The sequence below is a fragment of the Polypterus senegalus genome, unplaced genomic scaffold (genome assembly GCF_016835505.1).
Source record: "Polypterus senegalus isolate Bchr_013 unplaced genomic scaffold, ASM1683550v1 scaffold_5886, whole genome shotgun sequence".
In the NCBI taxonomy this organism is placed as follows: domain Eukaryota; kingdom Metazoa; phylum Chordata; class Cladistia; order Polypteriformes; family Polypteridae; genus Polypterus; species Polypterus senegalus.
In genome coordinates, this window is record NW_024377755.1 from 38,420 (window position 1) to 58,481 (window position 20,062).

Here is a 20,062-nt window from a genome sequence, read left to right on the forward strand (position 1 = left end):
TTGGCAGGAGGAAGCAGCTGCCCTAAGACAAGCGCCGAGACGTGAACCCATGTGACATTCCACGGCCTCGTGACAAAAGCGGCCCACCTTGGAGCCAAGGCCTGATACAAAGCCCAAGGGTTGCCACAACGGCGAAAAACCCTCGGAGTTGTGCGGAAACGAGGTAGCCGATACAGCTGGGAGTGGGAGTGGGCGGGGGGGAGGGGACAGTCAGTTGGTCCCTTTGGGTGTTTGGCGCTCGTGGTGGGATTTGGGGGAGGCGGGGTAGACCAGGCAAGGAAGAGGACGGCTTTAAACCACCATCTCCACCTCCATCCCGCCCTAGATGCCCACAAAACAAAGAAGGAGACGTCAGTGAAGAGCGGTGACGAGCTAGATATCCCTCGAGACACCACGTTCACAACTCTTCAGACACCACGTTCACACCTGTTGGAGATTGAAGATGAAAAGGAGAAGGCACATCCTGGCCCGCCTGTGTGAACAAGGCCTCGAACACAGGGCGCTGCAGCGACATCAGACAGCCTGCAGGACTGCTTCGTGGTTTCTGGGAGCTTAATAAGGCTTCCTGCTAGCGGTACAGGCTTGGTCGTCCGACACTACTTCACTCACCCCACAACAGCGGCCTTCTAATTCCGAGCCTCGCCTGACATCTGTTGGAATGCTGGAAGTACTACAAGCAATAGCGTCCTACAGGCACGCATGAACTTTTCTTAATTAAGTCAAATTAAACTAAATTAATTAATTAATTAATTAATTATTCAGTTAAATAATTAAATCAATCCTGCTCTGGCTAGAGCTTCTTTCCCTTCCCTCATAGTAGGCAATCCCCAGCCAAGGCTGCTTGTCTTGTTTTATACCAGTAAAGGAGAAAGTGCACCGCTCCTGGAAGTACTGCAATACCAGGTCGATGCGTGGAGTGGACGGAGCAAGCCCCTATTCCATCTCCCTGTTCCAAAAATCAATTTAATATATGGTCCCCAGATAGGGACGTATCAGATATTAAACTGATAAGAACAGATACTACACTTGATCTTAGCCAAAAGGCCGAAGCGATGCCACAAACTCCCCAGGCCAGCCAGCCCCACCGTCTTGCCCATGCGTCAGCTGCATGGTAAGCATCAACTTGGCAGGAGGAAGCAGCTGCCCTAAGACAAGCGCCGAGACGTGAACCCATGTGACATTCCACGGCCTCGTGACAAAAGCGGCCCACCTTGGAGCCAAGGCCTGATACAAAGCCCAAGGGTTGCCACAACGCGGAAAAACCCCTCGGAGTTGTGCGGAAACGAGGTAGCCGATACAGCTGGGAGTGGGAGTGGGCGTGGGGGGGAGGGGACAGTCAGTTGGTCCCTTTGGGTGTTTGGCTCGTGGTGGGATTTGGGGAGGCGGGGTAGACCAGGCAAGGAAGAGGACGGCTTTAAACCACCATCTCCACCTCCATCCCGCCCTAGATGCCCACAAAACAAAGAAGGAGACGTCAGTGAAGAGCGGTGACGAGCTAGATATCCCTCGAGACACCACGTTCACAACTCTTCAGACACCACGTTCACACCTGTTGGAGATTGAAGATGAAAAGGAGAAGGCACATCCTGGCCCGCCTGTGTGAACAAGGCCTCGAACACAGGGCGCTGCAGCGACATCAGACAGCCTGCAGGACTGCTTCGTGGTTTCTGGGAGCTTAATAAGGCTTCCTGCTAGCGGTACAGGCTTGGTCGTCCGACACTACTTCACTCACCCCACAACAGCGGCCTTCTAATTCCGAGCCTCGCCTGACATCTGTTGGAATGCTGGAAGTACTACAAGCAATAGCGTCCTACAGGCACGCATGAACTTTTCTTAATTAAGTCAAATTAAACTAAATTAATTAATTAATTAATTAATTATTCAGTTAAATAATTAAATCAATCCTGCTCTGGCTAGAGCTTCTTTCCCTTCCCTCATAGTAGGCAATCCCCAGCCAAGGCTGCTTGTCTTGTTTTATACCAGTAAAGGAGAAAGTGCACGCTCCTGGAAGTACTGCAATACCAGGTCGATGCGTGGAGTGGACGGAGCAAGCCCCTATTCCATCTCCCTGTTCCAAAAATCAATTTAATATATGGTCCCCAGATAGGGGACGTATCAGATATTAAACTGATAAGAACAGATACTACACTTGATCTTAGCCAAAAGGCCGAAGCGATGCCACAAACTCCCCAGGCCAGCCAGCCCCACCGTCTTGCCCATGCGTCAGCTGCATGGTAAGCATCAACTTGGCAGGAGGAAGCAGCTGCCCTAAGACAAGCGCCGAGACGTGAACCCATGTGACATTCCACGGCCTCGTGACAAAAGCGGCCCACCTTGGAGCCAAGGCCTGATACAAAGCCCAAGGGTTGCCACAACGGCGAAAAACCCCTCGGAGTTGTGCGGAAAACGAGGTAGCCGATACAGCTGGGAGTGGGAGTGGGCGTGGGGAGGGGACAGTCAGTTGGTCCCTTTGGGTGTTTGGCTCGTGGTGGGATTTGGGGAGGCGGGGTAGACCAGGCAAGGAAGAGGACGGCTTTAAACCACCATCTCCACCTCCATCCGCCCCTAGATGCCCACAAAACAAAGAAGGAGACGTCAGTGAAGAGCGGTGACGAGCTAGATATCCCTCGAGACACCACGTTCACAACTCTTCAGACACCACGTTCACACCTGTTGGAGATTGAAGATGAAAAGGAGAAGGCACATCCTGGCCCGCCTGTGTGAACAAGGCCTCGAACACAGGGGCTGCAGCGACATCAGACAGCCTGCAGGACTGCTTCGTGGTTTCTGGGAGCTTAATAAGGCTTCCTGCTAGCGGTACAGGCTTGGTCGTCCGACACTACTTCACTCACCCCACAACAGCGGCCTTCTAATTCCGAGCCTCGCCTGACATCTGTTGGAATGCTGGAAGTACTACAAGCAATAGCGTCCTACAGGCACGCATGAACTTTTCTTAATTAAGTCAAATTAAACTAAATTAATTAATTAATTAATTAATTATTCAGTTAAATAATTAAATCAATCCTGCTCTGGCTAGAGCTTCTTTCCCTTCCCTCATAGTAGGCAATCCCCAGCCAAGGCTGCTTGTCTTGTTTTATACCAGTAAAGGAGAAAGTGCACCGCTCCTGGAAGTACTGCAATACCAGGTCGATGCGTGGAGTGGACGGAGCAAGCCCCTATTCCATCTCCCTGTTCCAAAAATCAATTTAATATATGGTCCCCAGATAGGGGACGTATCAGATATTAAACTGATAAGAACAGATACTACACTTGATCTTAGCCAAAAGGCCGAAGCGATGCCACAAACTCCCCAGGCCAGCCAGCCCCACCGTCTTGCCCATGCGTCAGCTGCATGGTAAGCATCAACTTGGCAGGAGGAAGCAGCTGCCCTAAGACAAGCGCCGAGACGTGAACCCATGTGACATTCCACGGCCTCGTGACAAAAGCGGCCCACCTTGGAGCCAAGGCCTGATACAAAGCCCAAGGGTTGCCACAACGGCGGAAAAACCCTCGGAGTTGTGCGGAAACGAGGTAGCCGATACAGCTGGGAGTGGGAGTGGGCGTGGGGAGGGAGGGGACAGTCAGTTGGTCCCTTTGGGTGTTTGGCTCGTGGTGGGATTTGGGGAGGCGGGGTAGACCAGGCAAGGAAGAGGACGGCTTTAAACCACCATCTCCACCTCCATCCCGCCCTAGATGCCCACAAAACAAAGAAGGAGACGTCAGTGAAGAGCGGTGACGAGCTAGATATCCCTCGAGACACCACGTTCACAACTCTTCAGACACCACGTTCACACCTGTTGGAGATTGAAGATGAAAAGGAGAAGGCACATCCTGGCCCGCCTGTGTGAACAAGGCCTCGAACACAGGGCGCTGCAGCGACATCAGACAGCCTGCAGGACTGCTTCGTGGTTTCTGGGAGCTTAATAAGGCTTCCTGCTAGCGGTACAGGCTTTGTCGTCCGACACTACTTCACTCACCCCACAACAGCGGCCTTCTAATTCCGAGCCTCGCCTGACATCTGTTGGAATGCTGGAAGTACTACAAGCAATAGCGTCCTACAGGCACGCATGAACTTTTCTTAATTAAGTCAAATTAAACTAAATTAATTAATTAATTAATTAATTATTCAGTTAAATAATTAAATCAATCCTGCTCTGGCTAGAGCTTCTTTCCCTTCCCTCATAGTAGGCAATCCCCAGCCAAGGCTGCTTGTCTTGTTTTATACCAGTAAAGGAGAAAGTGCACCGCTCCTGGAAGTACTGCAATACCAGGTCGATGCGTGGAGTGGACGGAGCAAGCCCCTATTCCATCTCCCTGTTCCAAAAATCAATTTAATATATGGTCCCCAGATAGGGACGTATCAGATATTAAACTGATAAGAACAGATACTACACTTGATCTTAGCCAAAAGGCCGAAGCGATGCCACAAACTCCCCAGGCCAGCCAGCCCCACCGTCTTGCCCATGCGTCAGCTGCATGGTAAGCATCAACTTGGCAGGAGGAAGCAGCTGCCCTAAGACAAGCGCCGAGACGTGAACCCATGTGACATTCCACGGCCTCGTGACAAAAGCGGCCCACCTTGGAGCCAAGGCCTGATACAAAGCCCAAGGGTTGCCACAACGGCGGAAAAACCCTCGGAGTTGTGCGGAAACGAGGTAGCCGATACAGCTGGGAGTGGGAGTGGGCGTGGGGGAGGGGGACAGTCAGTTGGTCCCTTTGGGTGTTTGGCGCTCGTGGTGGGATTTGGGGGAGGCGGGGTAGACCAGGCAAGGAAGAGGACGGCTTTAAACCACCATCTCCACCTCCATCCCGCCCTAGATGCCCACAAAACAAAGAAGGAGACGTCAGTGAAGAGCGGTGACGAGCTAGATATCCCTCGAGACACCACGTTCACAACTCTTCAGACACCACGTTCACACCTGTTGGAGATTGAAGATGAAAAGGAGAAGGCACATCCTGGCCCGCCTGTGTGAACAAGGCCTCGAACACAGGGCGCTGCAGCGACATCAGACAGCCTGCAGGACTGCTTCGTGGTTTCTGGGAGCTTAATAAGGCTTCCTGCTAGCGGTACAGGCTTGGTCGTCCGACACTACTTCACTCACCCCACAACAGCGGCCTTCTAATTCCGAGCCTCGCCTGACATCTGTTGGAATGCTGGAAGTACTACAAGCAATAGCGTCCTACAGGCACGCATGAACTTTTCTTAATTAAGTCAAATTAAACTAAATTAATTAATTAATTAATTAATTATTCAGTTAAATAATTAAATCAATCCTGCTCTGGCTAGAGCTTCTTTCCCTTCCCTCATAGTAGGCAATCCCCAGCCAAGGCTGCTTGTCTTGTTTTATACCAGTAAAGGAGAAAGTGCACGCTCCTGGAAGTACTGCAATACCAGGTCGATGCGTGGAGTGGACGGAGCAAGCCCCTATTCCATCTCCCTGTTCCAAAAATCAATTTAATATATGGTCCCCAGATAGGGGACGTATCAGATATTAAACTGATAAGAACAGATACTACACTTGATCTTAGCCAAAAGGCCGAAGCGATGCCACAAACTCCCCAGGCCAGCCAGCCCCACCGTCTTGCCCATGCGTCAGCTGCATGGTAAGCATCAACTTGGCAGGAGGAAGCAGCTGCCCTAAGACAAGCGCCGAGACGTGAACCCATGTGACATTCCACGGCCTCGTGACAAAGCGGCCCACCTTGGAGCCAAGGCCTGATACAAAGCCCAAGGGTTGCCACAACGGCGGAAAAACCCTCGGAGTTGTGCGGAAACGAGGTAGCCGATACAGCTGGGAGTGGGAGTGGGGGGGGGGAGGGGACAGTCAGTTGGTCCCTTTGGGTGTTTGGCGCTCGTGGTGGGATTTGGGGGAGGCGGGGTAGACCAGGCAAGGAAGAGGACGGCTTTAAACCACCATCTCCACCTCCATCCCGCCCTAGATGCCCACAAAACAAAGAAGGAGACGTCAGTGAAGAGCGGTGACGAGCTAGATATCCCTCGAGACACCACGTTCACAACTCTTCAGACACCACGTTCACACCTGTTGGAGATTGAAGATGAAAAGGAGAAGGCACATCCTGGCCCGCCTGTGTGAACAAGGCCTCGAACACAGGGGCCCCTGCAGCGACATCAGACAGCCTGCAGGACTGCTTCGTGGTTTCTGGGAGCTTAATAAGGCTTCCTGCTAGCGGTACAGGCTTGGTCGTCCGACACTACTTCACTCACCCCACAACAGCGGCCTTCTAATTCCGAGCCTCGCCTGACATCTGTTGGAATGCTGGAAGTACTACAAGCAATAGCGTCCTACAGGCACGCATGAACTTTTCTTAATTAAGTCAAATTAAACTAAATTAATTAATTAATTAATTAATTATTCAGTTAAATAATTAAATCAATCCTGCTCTGGCTAGAGCTTCTTTCCCTTCCCTCATAGTAGGCAATCCCCAGCCAAGGCTGCTTGTCTTGTTTTATACCAGTAAAGGAGAAAGTGCACGCTCCTGGAAGTACTGCAATACCAGGTCGATGCGTGGAGTGGACGGAGCAAGCCCCTATTCCATCTCCCTGTTCCAAAAATCAATTTAATATATGGTCCCCAGATAGGGAACGTATCAGATATTAAACTGATAAGAACAGATACTACACTTGATCTTAGCCAAAAGGCCGAAGCGATGCCACAAACTCCCCAGGCCAGCCAGCCCCACCGTCTTGCCCATGCGTCAGCTGCATGGTAAGCATCAACTTGGCAGGAGGAAGCAGCTGCCCTAAGACAAGCGCCGAGGCCGTGAACCCATGTGACATTCCACGGCCTCGTGACAAAAGCGGCCCACCTTGGAGCCAAGGCCTGATACAAAGCCCAAGGGTTGCCACAACGGCGAAAAACCCTCGGAGTTGTGCGGAAACGAGGTAGCCGATACAGCTGGGAGTGGGAGTGGGTGGGGGGGGGAGGGGACAGTCAGTTGGTCCCTTTGGGTGTTTGGCTCGTGGTGGGATTTGGGGAGGCGGGGTAGACCAGGCAAGGAAGAGGACGGCTTTAAACCACCATCTCCACCTCCATCCCGCCCTAGATGCCCACAAAACAAAGAAGGAGACGTCAGTGAAGAGCGGTGACGAGCTAGATATCCCTCGAGACACCACGTTCACAACTCTTCAGACACCACGTTCACACCTGTTGGAGATTGAAGATGAAAAGGAGAAGGCACATCCTGGCCCGCCTGTGTGAACAAGGCCTCGAACACAGGGCGCTGCAGCGACATCAGACAGCCTGCAGGACTGCTTCGTGGTTTCTGGGAGCTTAATAAGGCTTCCTGCTAGCGGTACAGGCTTGGTCGTCCGACACTACTTCACTCACCCCACAACAGCGGCCTTCTAATTCCGAGCCTCGCCTGACATCTGTTGGAATGCTGGAAGTACTACAAGCAATAGCGTCCTACAGGCACGCATGAACTTTTCTTAATTAAGTCAAATTAAACTAAATTAATTAATTAATTAATTAATTATTCAGTTAAATAATTAAATCAATCCTGCTCTGGCTAGAGCTTCTTTCCCTTCCCTCATAGTAGGCAATCCCCAGCCAAGGCTGCTTGTCTTGTTTTATACCAGTAAAGGAGAAAGTGCACGCTCCTGGAAGTACTGCAATACCAGGTCGATGCGTGGAGTGGACGGAGCAAGCCCCTATTCCATCTCCCTGTTCCAAAAATCAATTTAATATATGGTCCCCAGATAGGGACCGTATCAGACATTAAACTGATAAGAACAGATACTACACTTGATCTTAGCCAAAAGGCCGAAGCGATGCCACAAACTCCCCAGGCCAGCCAGCCCCACCGTCTTGCCCATGCGTCAGCTGCATGGTAAGCATCAACTTGGCAGGAGGAAGCAGCTGCCCTAAGACAAGCGCCGAGGCGTGAACCCATGTGACATTCCACGGCCTCGTGACAAAAGCGGCCCACCTTGGAGCCAAGGCCTGATACAAAGCCCAAGGGTTGCCACAACGGCGGAAAAACCCTCGGAGTTGTGCGGAAACGAGGTAGCCGATACAGCTGGGAGTGGGAGTGGGCGTGGGGGAGGGGGACAGTCAGTTGGTCCCTTTGGGTGTTTGGCGCTCGTGGTGGGATTTGGGGGAGGCGGGGTAGACCAGGCAAGGAAGAGGACGGCTTTAAACCACCATCTCCACCTCCATCCCGCCCTAGATGCCCACAAAACAAAGAAGGAAGCGTCAGTGAAGAGCGGTGACGAGCTAGATATCCCTCGAGACACCACGTTCACAACTCTTCAGACACCACGTTCACACCTGTTGGAGATTGAAGATGAAAAGGAGAAGGCACATCCTGGCCCGCCTGTGTGAACAAGGCCTCGAACACAGGGGCTGCAGCGACATCAGACAGCCTGCAGGACTGCTTCGTGGTTTCTGGGAGCTTAATAAGGCTTCCTGCTAGCGGTACAGGCTTGGTCGTCCGACACTACTTCACTCACCCCACAACAGCGGCCTTCTAATTCCGAGCCTCGCCTGACATCTGTTGGAATGCTGGAAGTACTACAAGCAATAGCGTCCTACAGGCACGCATGAACTTTTCTTAATTAAGTCAAATTAAACTAAATTAATTAATTAATTAATTAATTATTCAGTTAAATAATTAAATCAATCCTGCTCTGGCTAGAGCTTCTTTCCCTTCCCTCATAGTAGGCAATCCCCAGCCAAGGCTGCTTGTCTTGTTTTATACCAGTAAAGGAGAAAGTGCACCGCTCCTGGAAGTACTGCAATACCAGGTCGATGCGTGGAGTGGACGGAGCAAGCCCCTATTCCATCTCCCTGTTCCAAAAATCAATTTAATATATGGTCCCCAGATAGGGGACGTATCAGATATTAAACTGATAAGAACAGATACTACACTTGATCTTAGCCAAAAGGCCGAAGCGATGCCACAACCTCCCCAGGCCAGCCAGCCCCACCGTCTTGCCCATGCGTCAGCTGCATGGTAAGCATCAACTTGGCAGGAGGAAGCAGCTGCCCTAAGACAAGCGCCGAGACGTGAACCCATGTGACATTCCACGGCCTCGTGACAAAAGCGGCCCACCTTGGAGCCAAGGCCTGATACAAAGCCCAAGGGTTGCCACAACGGGAAAAACCCTCGGAGTTGTGCGGAAACGAGGTAGCCGATACAGCTGGGAGTGGGAGTGGGCGTGGGGGGAGGGGACAGTCAGTTGGTCCCTTTGGGTGTTTGGCTCGTGGTGGGATTTGGGGAGGCGGGGTAGACCAGGCAAGGAAGAGGACGGCTTTAAACCACCATCTCCACCTCCATCCCGCCCTAGATGCCCACAAAACAAAGAAGGAGACGTCAGTGAAGAGCGGTGACGAGCTAGATATCCCTCGAGACACCACGTTCACAACTCTTCAGACACCACGTTCACACCTGTTGGAGATTGAAGATGAAAAGGAGAAGGCACATCCTGGCCCGCCTGTGTGAACAAGGCCTCGAACACAGGGGGCGCTGCAGCGACATCAGACAGCCTGCAGGACTGCTTCGTGGTTTCTGGGAGCTTAATAAGGCTTCCTGCTAGCGGTACAGGCTTGGTCGTCCGACACTACTTCACTCACCCCACAACAGCGGCCTTCTAATTCCGAGCCTCGCCTGACATCTGTTGGAATGCTGGAAGTACTACAAGCAATAGCGTCCTACAGGCACGCATGAACTTTTCTTAATTAAGTCAAATTAAACTAAATTAATTAATTAATTAATTAATTATTCAGTTAAATAATTAAATCAATCCTGCTCTGGCTAGAGCTTCTTTCCCTTCCCTCATAGTAGGCAATCCCCAGCCAAGGCTGCTTGTCTTGTTTTATACCAGTAAAGGAGAAAGTGCACCGCTCCTGGAAGTACTGCAATACCAGGTCGATGCGTGGAGTGGACGGAGCAAGCCCCTATTCCATCTCCCTGTTCCAAAAATCAATTTAATATATGGTCCCCAGATAGGGACGTATCAGATATTAAACTGATAAGAACAGATACTACACTTGATCTTAGCCAAAAGGCCCTGCAGCGGTCAGGGTAGTCCACCTCTTCCCACCGCTGCATGAGCCAAAGCGCACTAACGGAGGGGCTACAACCCGGCCGCTCTGTTGCCTTGAAGTCTAAAAGCCCAAATTAAGTAATAATTTAATTTGCAAATAATAAATAATTGTTGGTTTTTCTTTATTAGCCCCGCTGGGTGTTGCTTTTTTGGGAGGGAATGCCAGGGTTCCAGTAAAAAGGGGGGTGTTGAACAACCACCATCCCCTGTTCCAAAAAAAATTAATGGTCTGAAGGGGGGGGTTAAAATTTAACGTAACAGAACAACTTTTTGCCAAAGGCCGGGGGGCAAAACCCGGGCCAGCCCCCCTTTCTTTCGTCAGCCAGGCATCAACACGGGAAAGCTGCCCGGGCCGGGGCGGAACCCATGTGCATTCCGGCCCGGGAAAGGGGCCCCAAGGCCATAACCCAAAGGGGTTCCGCAGTGGAAACCCCGGGTTGTGCGGAAGGATGAACATGGGGGGGGTGGGCGTGGGGAAAAGTCAATTGTTTGGTTTGGGTGTTGGGGGGATTTGGGGAGCGGGGCCGGAAGGGGGCAATTAACCACCCCACCCACCAATGCCCAAAAAAGAGGGGCCGTAAGAACACCCGGTATCCTCGAAACCCAAACCCCCAAAACCTTCCCACTTTGAATAAAAAAAGGACACCGGCTGGAACAAAACCCGAAAAGGGCACTTGGCAGCACGGAAATGCAGCCGGCCGGCTCTGCATCTTTCCCGGCGGGGGCCCGACTACCACTCACCCAAAAACGGCCCTAACCCAGAACCTCCCGAATTGTAAACGGAACAAACAAAATTAACCCAAATTTTAAAGGGAAAAACAATAATAATTAAATTTGGTTATTTTAAAAATTGCCGGGAGCAATTTTTCCCCCAAATGGCCTTTGCCCAAAGGGTGGGTGTTTTACCAATAAAATCACCCTAGTAAAAAAAAGATGGGGGCGGGAAAACATTTCAAAAATCTTTTAAATAAGTTTCCGGGAAAATAAACTGATAAGAAAATTTTAAATCTTTAAAACCAAAAGGGTGCAAAAACCGCCCCCCTTTTTTTAACTTCAAGGGTAAAAAATCAAAATTCTCCCAAAAGGCTTAATTTCCCATCTTCCAACTATTACCACATCAAGGTTTTGATAAACCCCTTTTAAAATCCAAAATTTTTTAATTAATTACATATTTAAAACTGGGGGGGTTCTTCTTCCAAGTGGGGATCAAGGTTTTGTAATTTTTAAAAGGGGGATTCGGAACCCCTAAGAGGGGGGCCAAAACCTTCACCGGGGCCATCATCCTATGGCCAGGGGGTGCAGCACATCAGACAGCCTGCAGGACTGCTCGTGGTTTCTGGGGCTTAATAGGCTTCCTGCTAGCGGTACAGGCTTGGTCGTCCGACACTACTTCACTCACCCCACAACAGCGGCCTTCTAATTCCGAGCCTCGCCTGACATCTGTTGGAATGCTGGAAGTACTACAAGCAATAGCGTCCTACAGGCACGCATGAACTTTTCTTAATTAAGTCAAATTAAACTAAATTAATTAATTAATTAATTAATTATTCAGTTAAATAATTAAATCAATCCTGCTCTGGCTAGAGCTTCTTTCCCTTCCCTCATAGTAGGCAATCCCCAGCCAAGGCTGCTTGTCTTGTTTTATACCAGTAAAGGAGAAAGTGCACCGCTCCTGGAAGTACTGCAATACCAGGTCGATCGTGGAGTGGACGGAGCAAGCCCTATTCCATCTCCTGTTCCAAAAATCAATTTAATATATGGTCCCCAGATGGGGACGTATCAGATATTAAACTGATAAGAACAGTTTTTTTTTTTTTGAAAAATATACTTTATTTACATATATGTTTGGGTAATATATAAAACACAGTCTAATAGTCTTACAATCTATACCAATCTACAATTCCAACAGAGATGACTGTATTCAGCTATAGACTGATACAGTCTTTCACTATACATTACCTACAACACCTTATTTACATATACAAGGGTGATTTGTATATAAAAATCACAATCTTTACAATCTTACATGCCATATTAAGTGTTTTGTCAATAACATTTGGTTATTTTCCATTACATTCAATAAGCGTTCCACATTCTGTTACTATTTACAAGTTATTGCAGTCTCGACTTGGTCCCCGTCCTGAAAGCTTGTCCTCAAAGAGGGGCTTTGCAAGGCTGCAGTAAACCAAAGGTTACATCAATAAACCTCTTGGAGGCGAGGTGGTCTTGCATATCCTCAGTTCTTCAAGGAGTCCATGATAGAATAGTCTTTGAGAAGGCTGCGGATGTATCTGCAGCAGTCCTGGATTGTCATCCTTTCCCTCCTGAGGACGAGGCGGTTCCTGGCGACCCATAGAGCGTCCTTCACAAGCACATGAGCGCCATGCCTCCTCGGTGGCTTCCAGTGAGTGGGTACCGGAAAAGTCCATAGAGCACGAATGGTGCGAAAGATTTCTCTGGGTACCGACTCTTCCAATTCCTCTTCCAGGGCGTCAAGAGTGACTGTGCCACTGGGCATTCCCAGAAGAGGTGCAGTGCGTCTTCTTCCGCTGGATGCACCACGGCAGTGTCTGTATCTGCACAGATTTCTGGCATGCATGAGCGCGAGAGGCAGTCCCCGCACAGCCATCCACGCCAGATCCCTGTGCCTGTTTGTCAGTTCTTTGGAGGCTATGTTCTCCCAGACCACCGTGGCTGTCGCTGATGGTAGGGTTCCGATAGGCTCCGTCGTGTCTTTGGCTCTGATGAGCTTGTAGATGGTTTCGGTTTCCACAGGTCGGTTTGACTCCTGAAGTCCGTGTTCCGTTACGAAGCGGACAACATCCGTGTAGAACCATGGAGTGTCCCAGTTGTAGGGTAGGAGCTGTCCCACTTGTCCCAGCCGAGTCTCTTCCAGACTGGCAGGAGGAAGAAGCGGGACATGGCGTTTCCGGACGATCCGCTGCTGTACTCCGTCAGTGTCCTGCGGATGCAGTTGCAGGCAAAGAAGGCCCTGAGCAGGGTGGGGATGTCGGGATGCCTTTCCCACCCTTTCGGGGTTCTTTGTACATGACTGCCGCTTGACTCTGTCCATCTTGGAGCCCCAGATGAAGTGAAAGACTGCCCTGGTGATGGCTCTGCAGACAGTGGCGAGGGTGGCCATGCCTGGGCCGGGTACTGCAGGACCGGGAGGATCTCATTCCGCAGCACCAGTGCTTTGCCTTCCACGGTGAGGTCCCTGAGGCTCCAGCAGCCCGATCTTCTGTCTGACTTTGGCCAGTCTCTCGCCCACGTCTTCAGGGCCGCTCCTCTCCCCGAACCAGCTGCCCAGGATCTTGATGGAGTCCGTCTGATGGTGAAGGGAGGGTGGCGAGGTTCAGTGCCATTCCCGAGGAGCATGCCTCGAAATTATTTTCAGTCCAGGTGGGACCGGGTCTGGGCGGGGTCTTGATCTGAAACAGCCGGTTGATCTGTACCAGGTTGTCCATGTCGTTGTGGGCAGGCTGGAAGTTTAGAGCTGCCGAGAAACAGCTCCTCTTCCATCTAGGTCTCCTCGTCTTCTTGCTGGACATTCAGATGGGGGCTCTGCTATCTTCTTCCTTCTCTGGGTCCTCCTCTGGGCTGTTTGGACTTCTCCTCTTCCTTATCCGATTCCCTGTAGGGCAGAGAGGAAATCCCCTCGAGGTTGAGGGTGGGTGGGGAGGGAGGTGGAGGTGAGAACTCTGAAGCAGCATGGGAGGGAGCTGCCTCCCGAGTAGTGGAAGGAGGGAGGGTGAGGGAGAGGTGGAGTTCTTTGTCTTTCCTCCTTTGTCCTTTACTCCTGATTGCCTGTACGCGCCGGTACTGCAAGAGGACTCAGTTTGGGCTTCCTTTGGCAGGCAGGTGGAGTTTCGGTCCTCCTCCGTGCAGACTGTTTGAGGTCTGGCGTGTAGGACTTCTGTCTCTGAGGGCAGTCTTTGTACACATGGCTGAGGTCTGTCACTTGGGGTTGCAGGTCTTTTTCCTGGGACAGTCTTTGCGTCTAGAGTAGCCAGTCACACGGCAGTTCCTGCAAGCGGCCTCCCTTGCATTCGCCATACGTGGCCCAGCCAGCTCGCATCTCCTGCAGGATTTTTGGCTGGTCAGGGGTGAGGTGGGATTGCCGCCCGAGTTTTCCCAAGGGAGAAGCTCTCGCGGTAGGTGCTGGGAACGTTTGGAAGGCGTTGTCCTTCCATAACCTGTGATGACCGACCACTTACCGTCAGAAGCCATTTCCATCCTGGATCTGGGTGGGTTTCCCTCACCACCGTGCAGGCGCTTCAGGAGCGTGGAATGTCGCTTGCCAGGCGTATGGGGATTCCTCATGGCAGTAAATCACTCGCCTCTCTCTGTATGGGGAATTCCTGGCGAGCAAAGGGAGTCAGGCGTGCATTTCTGGACCATTTCCCAGTAAGCGGCGCACGGAGCAGCAATGGAGGCAAGCGTAACATAGAAAGGGGCTGGGGCGGTATCATATGCTCAATGTCATGCGGAGAATCCTGCTCCATGACCATTTCTTCCCAAGGTCTCTGCACTCATTTCAGGATCCTTCCCTCCACCTCCTTGAGCCCAGCCTCAGCACTACGTCACAAGCACATCCCGGGGACAGGGCAGGGGGCCATCCTGGAACTTTGGGGCTGGAGTCAGGTGAGCTGCGGCCTGGGGCGTGGAAAGGAGGGCCAGAGGGGCTGATGCCAGGCACAGGAGTAGCTGCCTTCTCCTTTCCCAGCTTGGGAGGTCTTCCCTGCTTGAGGGCAGAAACAGAGGCGGAACAGAGCTGGCTTAGGAGCATCAGCAGAAACTGGGCGTCCATTCTTGAGTCTTTTAAGTAGTCTTTGCTTTCCAGATGGAGGTAGTCTGCAGATGAGAGATGAATCTTTCCTGGAGATATCAGCTCTCTCTTCACTTGAGTAGGTGACTATGCAGATGAATATATAAACGTTGCTAACTTTTCTGTTTTTCTTGGTTTCTGATAAGAACAGATACTACACTTGATCTTAGCCAAAAGGCCGAGAAGCGATGCCACAAACTCCCCAGGCCAGCCAGCCCCACCGCCTTGCCCATGCGTCAGCTGCATGGTAAGCATCAACTTGGCAGGAGGAAGCAGCTGCCCTAAGACAAGCGCCGAGGCGTGAACCCATGTGACATTCCACGGCCTCGTGACAAAGCGGCCCACCTTGGAGCCAAGGCCTGATACAAAGCCCAAGGGTTGCCACAACGGGGAAAAACCCTCGGAGTTGAGCGGAAACGAGGTAGCCGATACAGCTGGGAGTAGGGAGTGGGCGTGGGGAGGGAGGGACAGTCAGTTGGTCCCTTTGGGTGTTTGGCTCGTGGTGGGATTTGGGGAGGCGGGGTAGACCAGGCAAGGAAGAGGACGGCTTTAAACCACCATCTCCACCTCCATCCCCGCCCTAGATGCCCACAAAACAAAGAAGGAGGCGTCCAGTGAAGAGCGGTGACAGCTAGATATCCCTCGAGACACCACGTTCACAACTCTTCAGACACCACGCTCACACCTGTTGGAGATTGAAGATGAAAAGGAGAAGGCACATCCTGGCCCGCCTGTGTGAACAAGGCCTCGAACACAGGGGCTGCAGCGACATCAGACAGCCTGCAGGACTGCTTCGTGGTTTCTGGGAGCTTAATAAGGCTTCCTGCTAGCGGTACAGGCTTGGTCGTCCGACACTACTTCACTCACCCCACAACAGCGCCTTCTAATTCCGAGCCTCGCCTGACATCTGTTGGAATGCTGGAAGTACTACAAGCAATAGCGTCCTACAGGCACGCATGAACTTTTCTTAATTAAGTCAAATTAAACTAAATTAATTAATTAATTAATTAATTATTCAGTTAAATAATTAAATCAATCCTGCTCTGGCTAGAGCTTCTTTCCCTTCCCTCATAGTAGGCAATCCCCAGCCAAGGCTGCTTGTCTTGTTTTATACCAGTAAAGGAGAAAGTGCACCGCTCCTGGAAGTACTGCAATACCAGGTCGATGCGTGGAGTGGACGGAACAAGCACTATTCCATCTCCCTGTTCCAAAAATCAATTTAATATATGGTCCCCAGATAGGGACGTATCAGATATTAAACTGATAAGAACAGATACTACACTTGATCTTAGCCAAAAGGCCGAGAAGCGATGCCACAAACTCCCCAGGCCAGCCAGCCCCACCGTCTTGCCCATGCGCCAGCTGCATGGTAAGCATCAACTTGGCAGGAGGAAGCAGCTGCCCTAAGACAAGCGCCGAGGCGTGAACCCATGTGACATTCCACGGCCTGCGTGACAAAGCGGCCCACCTTGGAGCCAAGGCCTGATACAAAGCCCAAGGGTTGCCACAACGGCGGAAAAACCCTCGGAGTTGTGCGAGAAGCGAGGTAGCCGATACAGCTGGGAGTGGAGTGGGCGTGGGGGAGGGGGAGGGGGACAGTCAGTTGGTCCCTTTGGGTGTTTGGCGCTCGTGGTGGGATTTGGGGGAGGCGGGTAGACCAGGCAAGGAAGAGGACGGCTTTAAACCACCATCTCCACCTCCATCCCCGCCCCTAGATGCCCACAAAACAAAGAAGGAGACGTCAGTGAAGAGCGGTGACGAGCTAGATATCCCTCGAGACACCACGTTCACAACTCTTCAGACACCACGTTCACACCTGTTGGAGATTGAAGATGAAAAGGAGAAGGCACATCCTGGCCGCCTGTGTGAACAAGGCCTCGAACACAGGGCGCTGCAGCGACATCAGACAGCCTGCAGGACTGCTTCGTGGTTTCTGGGAGCTTAATAAGGCTTCCTGCTAGCGGTACAGGCTTGGGCGTCCGACACTACTTCACTCACCCCACAACAGCGGCCTTCTAATTCCGAGCCTCGCCTGACATCTGTTGGAATGCTGGAAGTACTACAAGCAATAGCGTCCTACAGGCACGCATGAACTTTTCTTAATTAAGTCAAATTAAACTAAATTAATTAATTAATTAATTAATTATTCAGTTAAATAATTAAATCAATCCTGCTCTGGCTAGAGCTTCTTTCCCTTCCCTCATAGTAGGCAATCCCCAGCCAAGGCTGCTTGTCTTGTTTTATACCAGTAAAGGAGAAAGTGCACCGCTCCTGGAAGTACTGCAATACCAGGTCGAGTGTGGAGTGGACGGAGCAAGCCCCTATTCCATCTCCCTGTTCCAAAAATCAATTTAATATATGGTCCCCAGATAGGGGACGTATCAGATATTAAACTGATAAGAACAGATACTACACTTGATCTTAGCCAAAAGGCCGAGAAGCGATGCCACAAACTCCCCAGGCCAGCCAGCCCCACCGTCTTGCCCATGCGTCAGCTGCATGGTAAGCATCAACTTGGCAGGAGGAAGCAGCTGCCCTAAGACAAGCGCCGAGACGTGAACCCATGTGACATTCCACGGCCTCGTGACAAAAGCGGCCCACCTTGGAGCCAAGGCCTGATACAAAGCCCAAGGGTTGCCACACGGCGGAAAAACCTCGGAGTTGTGCGAAACGAGGTAGCCGATACAGCTGGGAGTGGGAGTGGGCGTGAGGGGAGGGGACAGTCAGTTGGTCCCTTTGGGTGTTTGGCCGTGGTGGGATTTGGGGAGGCGGGGTAGACCAGGCAAGGAAGAGGACGGCTTTAAACCACCATCTCCACCTCCATCCCCGCCCCTAGATGCCCACAAAACAAAGAAGGAGACGTCAGTGAAGAGCGGTGACGAGCTAGATATCCCTCGAGACACCACGCTCACAACTCTTCAGACACCACGCTCACACCTGTTGGAGATTGAAGATGAAAAGGAGAAGGCACATCCTGGCCCGCCTGTGTGAACAAGGCCTCGAACACAGGGGCTGCAGCGACATCAGACAGCCTGCAGGACTGCTTCGTGGTTTCTGGGAGCTTAATAAGGCTTCCTGCTAGCGGTACAGGCTTGGTCGTCCGACACTACTTCACTCACCCCACAACAGCGCCTTCTAATTCCGAGCCTCGCCTGACATCTGTTGGAATGCTGGAAGTACTACAAGCAATAGCGTCCTACAGGCACGCATGAACTTTTCTTAATTAAGTCAAATTAAACTAAATTAATTAATTAATTAATTAATTATTCAGTTAAATAATTAAATCAATCCTGCTCTGGCTAGAGCTTCTTTCCCTTCCCTCATAGTAGGCAATCCCCAGCCAAGGCTGCTTGTCTTGTTTTATACCAGTAAAGGAGAAAGTGCACCGCTCCTGGAAGTACTGCAATACCAGGTCGACAAGTGGAGTGGACGGAGCAAGCCCCTATTCCATCTCCCTGTTCCAAAAATCAATTTAATATATGGTCCCCAGATAGGGGACGTATCAGATATTAAACTGATAAGAACAGATACTACACTTGATCTTAGCCAAAAGGCCGGTAGCGATGCCACAAACTCCCCAGGCCAGCCAGCCCCACCGTCTTGCCCATGCGCCAGCTGCATGGTAAGCATCAACTTGGCAGGAGGAAGCAGCTGCCCTAAGACAAGCGCCGAGAGCGTGAACCCATGTGACATTCCACGCGCCCTCGTGACAAAAGCGGCCCACCTGGGAGCCAAGGCCTGATACAAAGCCCAAGGGTTGCCACAACGGGCGGAAAAACCCCGGAGTTGTGCGGAAACGAGGTAGCCGATACAGCTGGGAGTGGGCGTGGGGGAGGGGGAGGGGGACAGTCAGTTGGTCCCTTTGGGTGTTTGGCGCTCGTGGTGGGATTTGGGGGAGGCGGGGTAGACCAGGCAAGGAAGAGGACGGCTTTAAACCACCATCTCCACCTCCATCCCCGCCCCTAGATGCCCACAAAACAAAGAAGGAGACGTCAGTGAAGAGCGGTGACGAGCTAGATATCCCTCGAGACACCACGTTCACAACTCTTCAGACACCACGTTCACACCTGTTGGAGATTGAAGATGAAAAGGAGAAGGCACATCCTGGCCCGCCTGTGTGAACAAGGCCTCGAACACAGGGGCTGCAGCGACATCAGACAGCCTGCAGGACTGCTTCGTGGTTTCTGGGAGCTTAATAAGGCTTCCTGCTAGCGGTACAGGCTTGGTCGTCCGACACTACTTCACTCACCCCACAACAACAGCCTTCTAATTCCGAGCCTCGCCTGACATCTGTTGGAATGCTGGAAGTACTACAAGCAATAGCGTCCTACAGGCACGCATGAACTTTTCTTAATTAAGTCAAATTAAACTAAATTAATTAATTAATTAATTAATTATTCAGTTAAATAATTAAATCAATCCTGCTCTGGCTAGAGCTTCTTTCCCTTCCCTCATAGTAGGCAATCCCCAGCCAAGGCTGCTTGTCTTGTTTTATACCAGTAAAGGAGAAAGTGCACCGCTCCTGGAAGTACTGCAATACCAGGTCGATGCGTGGAGTGGACGGAGCAAGCCCCTATTCCATCTCCCTGTTCCAAAAATCAATTTAATATATGGTCCCCAGATAGGGACGTATCAGATATTAAACTGATAAGAACAGATACTACACTTGATCTTAGCCAAAAGGCCGAGAAGCGATGCCACAAACTCCCCAGGCCAGCCAGCCCCACCGTCTTGCCCATGCGTCAGCTGCATGGTAAGCATCAACTTGGCAGGAGGAAGCAGCTGCCCTAAGACAAGCGCCGAGACCGTGAACCCATGTGACATTCCACGGCCTCGTGACAAAAGCGCCCACCTTGGAGCCAAGGCCTGATACAAAGCCCAAGGGTTGCCACAACGGCGAAAAACCTCGGAGTTGTGCGGAAACGAGGTAGCCGATACAGCTGGGAGTGGGAGTGGGCGTGGGGGAGGGGGACAGTCAGTTGGTCCCTTTGGGTGTTTGGCGCTCGTGGTGGGATTTGGGGGAGGCGGGGTAGACCAGGCAAGGAAGAGGACGGCTTTAAACCACCATCTCCACCTCCATCCCCGCCCCTAGATGCCCACAAAACAAAGAAGGAGACGTCAGTGAAGAGCGGTGACGAGCTAGATATCCCTCGAGACACCACGTT

General features: G+C 51.4%; 13 non-coding genes and 2 pseudogenes across 13 annotated transcripts; all 15 read right to left on the reverse strand.

Moving 5' to 3' along the window:
* Positions 1–866: 866 nt before the first annotated feature.
* On the reverse strand, positions 867–1,054 carry LOC120519431. Its single transcript, XR_005631497.1, has one exon. It is a non-coding gene; the product is annotated as a U2 spliceosomal RNA (small nuclear RNA).
* Positions 1,055–1,989: 935 nt separating this feature from the next.
* Positions 1,990–2,177, reverse strand: LOC120519442. The gene has a single exon (XR_005631508.1). It is a non-coding gene; the product is annotated as a U2 spliceosomal RNA (small nuclear RNA).
* A 932-nt stretch (positions 2,178–3,109) lies between these two features.
* On the reverse strand, positions 3,110–3,298 carry LOC120519419. The gene has a single exon (XR_005631485.1). It is a non-coding gene; the product is annotated as a U2 spliceosomal RNA (small nuclear RNA).
* A 936-nt stretch (positions 3,299–4,234) lies between these two features.
* Positions 4,235–4,422, reverse strand: LOC120519432. Its single transcript, XR_005631498.1, has one exon. It is a non-coding gene; the product is annotated as a U2 spliceosomal RNA (small nuclear RNA).
* Positions 4,423–5,359: 937 nt separating this feature from the next.
* Positions 5,360–5,547, reverse strand: LOC120519443. The gene has a single exon (XR_005631509.1). It is a non-coding gene; the product is annotated as a U2 spliceosomal RNA (small nuclear RNA).
* Positions 5,548–6,483: 936 nt separating this feature from the next.
* Positions 6,484–6,671, reverse strand: LOC120519449. Its single transcript, XR_005631514.1, has one exon. It is a non-coding gene; the product is annotated as a U2 spliceosomal RNA (small nuclear RNA).
* Positions 6,672–7,606: 935 nt separating this feature from the next.
* On the reverse strand, positions 7,607–7,794 carry LOC120519463. The gene has a single exon (XR_005631527.1). It is a non-coding gene; the product is annotated as a U2 spliceosomal RNA (small nuclear RNA).
* Positions 7,795–8,730: 936 nt separating this feature from the next.
* LOC120519420 lies at positions 8,731–8,919 on the reverse strand. Its single transcript, XR_005631486.1, has one exon. It is a non-coding gene; the product is annotated as a U2 spliceosomal RNA (small nuclear RNA).
* Positions 8,920–9,853: 934 nt separating this feature from the next.
* LOC120519445 lies at positions 9,854–10,043 on the reverse strand. Its single transcript, XR_005631511.1, has one exon. It is a non-coding gene; the product is annotated as a U2 spliceosomal RNA (small nuclear RNA).
* A 1,682-nt stretch (positions 10,044–11,725) lies between these two features.
* On the reverse strand, positions 11,726–11,895 carry LOC120519410 (annotated as a pseudogene).
* Positions 11,896–14,913: 3,018 nt separating this feature from the next.
* LOC120519415 lies at positions 14,914–15,087 on the reverse strand (annotated as a pseudogene).
* Positions 15,088–16,020: 933 nt separating this feature from the next.
* Positions 16,021–16,209, reverse strand: LOC120519439. Its single transcript, XR_005631504.1, has one exon. It is a non-coding gene; the product is annotated as a U2 spliceosomal RNA (small nuclear RNA).
* Positions 16,210–17,152: 943 nt separating this feature from the next.
* Positions 17,153–17,342, reverse strand: LOC120519423. The gene has a single exon (XR_005631489.1). It is a non-coding gene; the product is annotated as a U2 spliceosomal RNA (small nuclear RNA).
* Positions 17,343–18,272: 930 nt separating this feature from the next.
* On the reverse strand, positions 18,273–18,462 carry LOC120519453. The gene has a single exon (XR_005631518.1). It is a non-coding gene; the product is annotated as a U2 spliceosomal RNA (small nuclear RNA).
* Positions 18,463–19,403: 941 nt separating this feature from the next.
* On the reverse strand, positions 19,404–19,593 carry LOC120519426. The gene has a single exon (XR_005631491.1). It is a non-coding gene; the product is annotated as a U2 spliceosomal RNA (small nuclear RNA).
* Between the last annotated feature and the right edge of the window lie 469 nt (positions 19,594–20,062).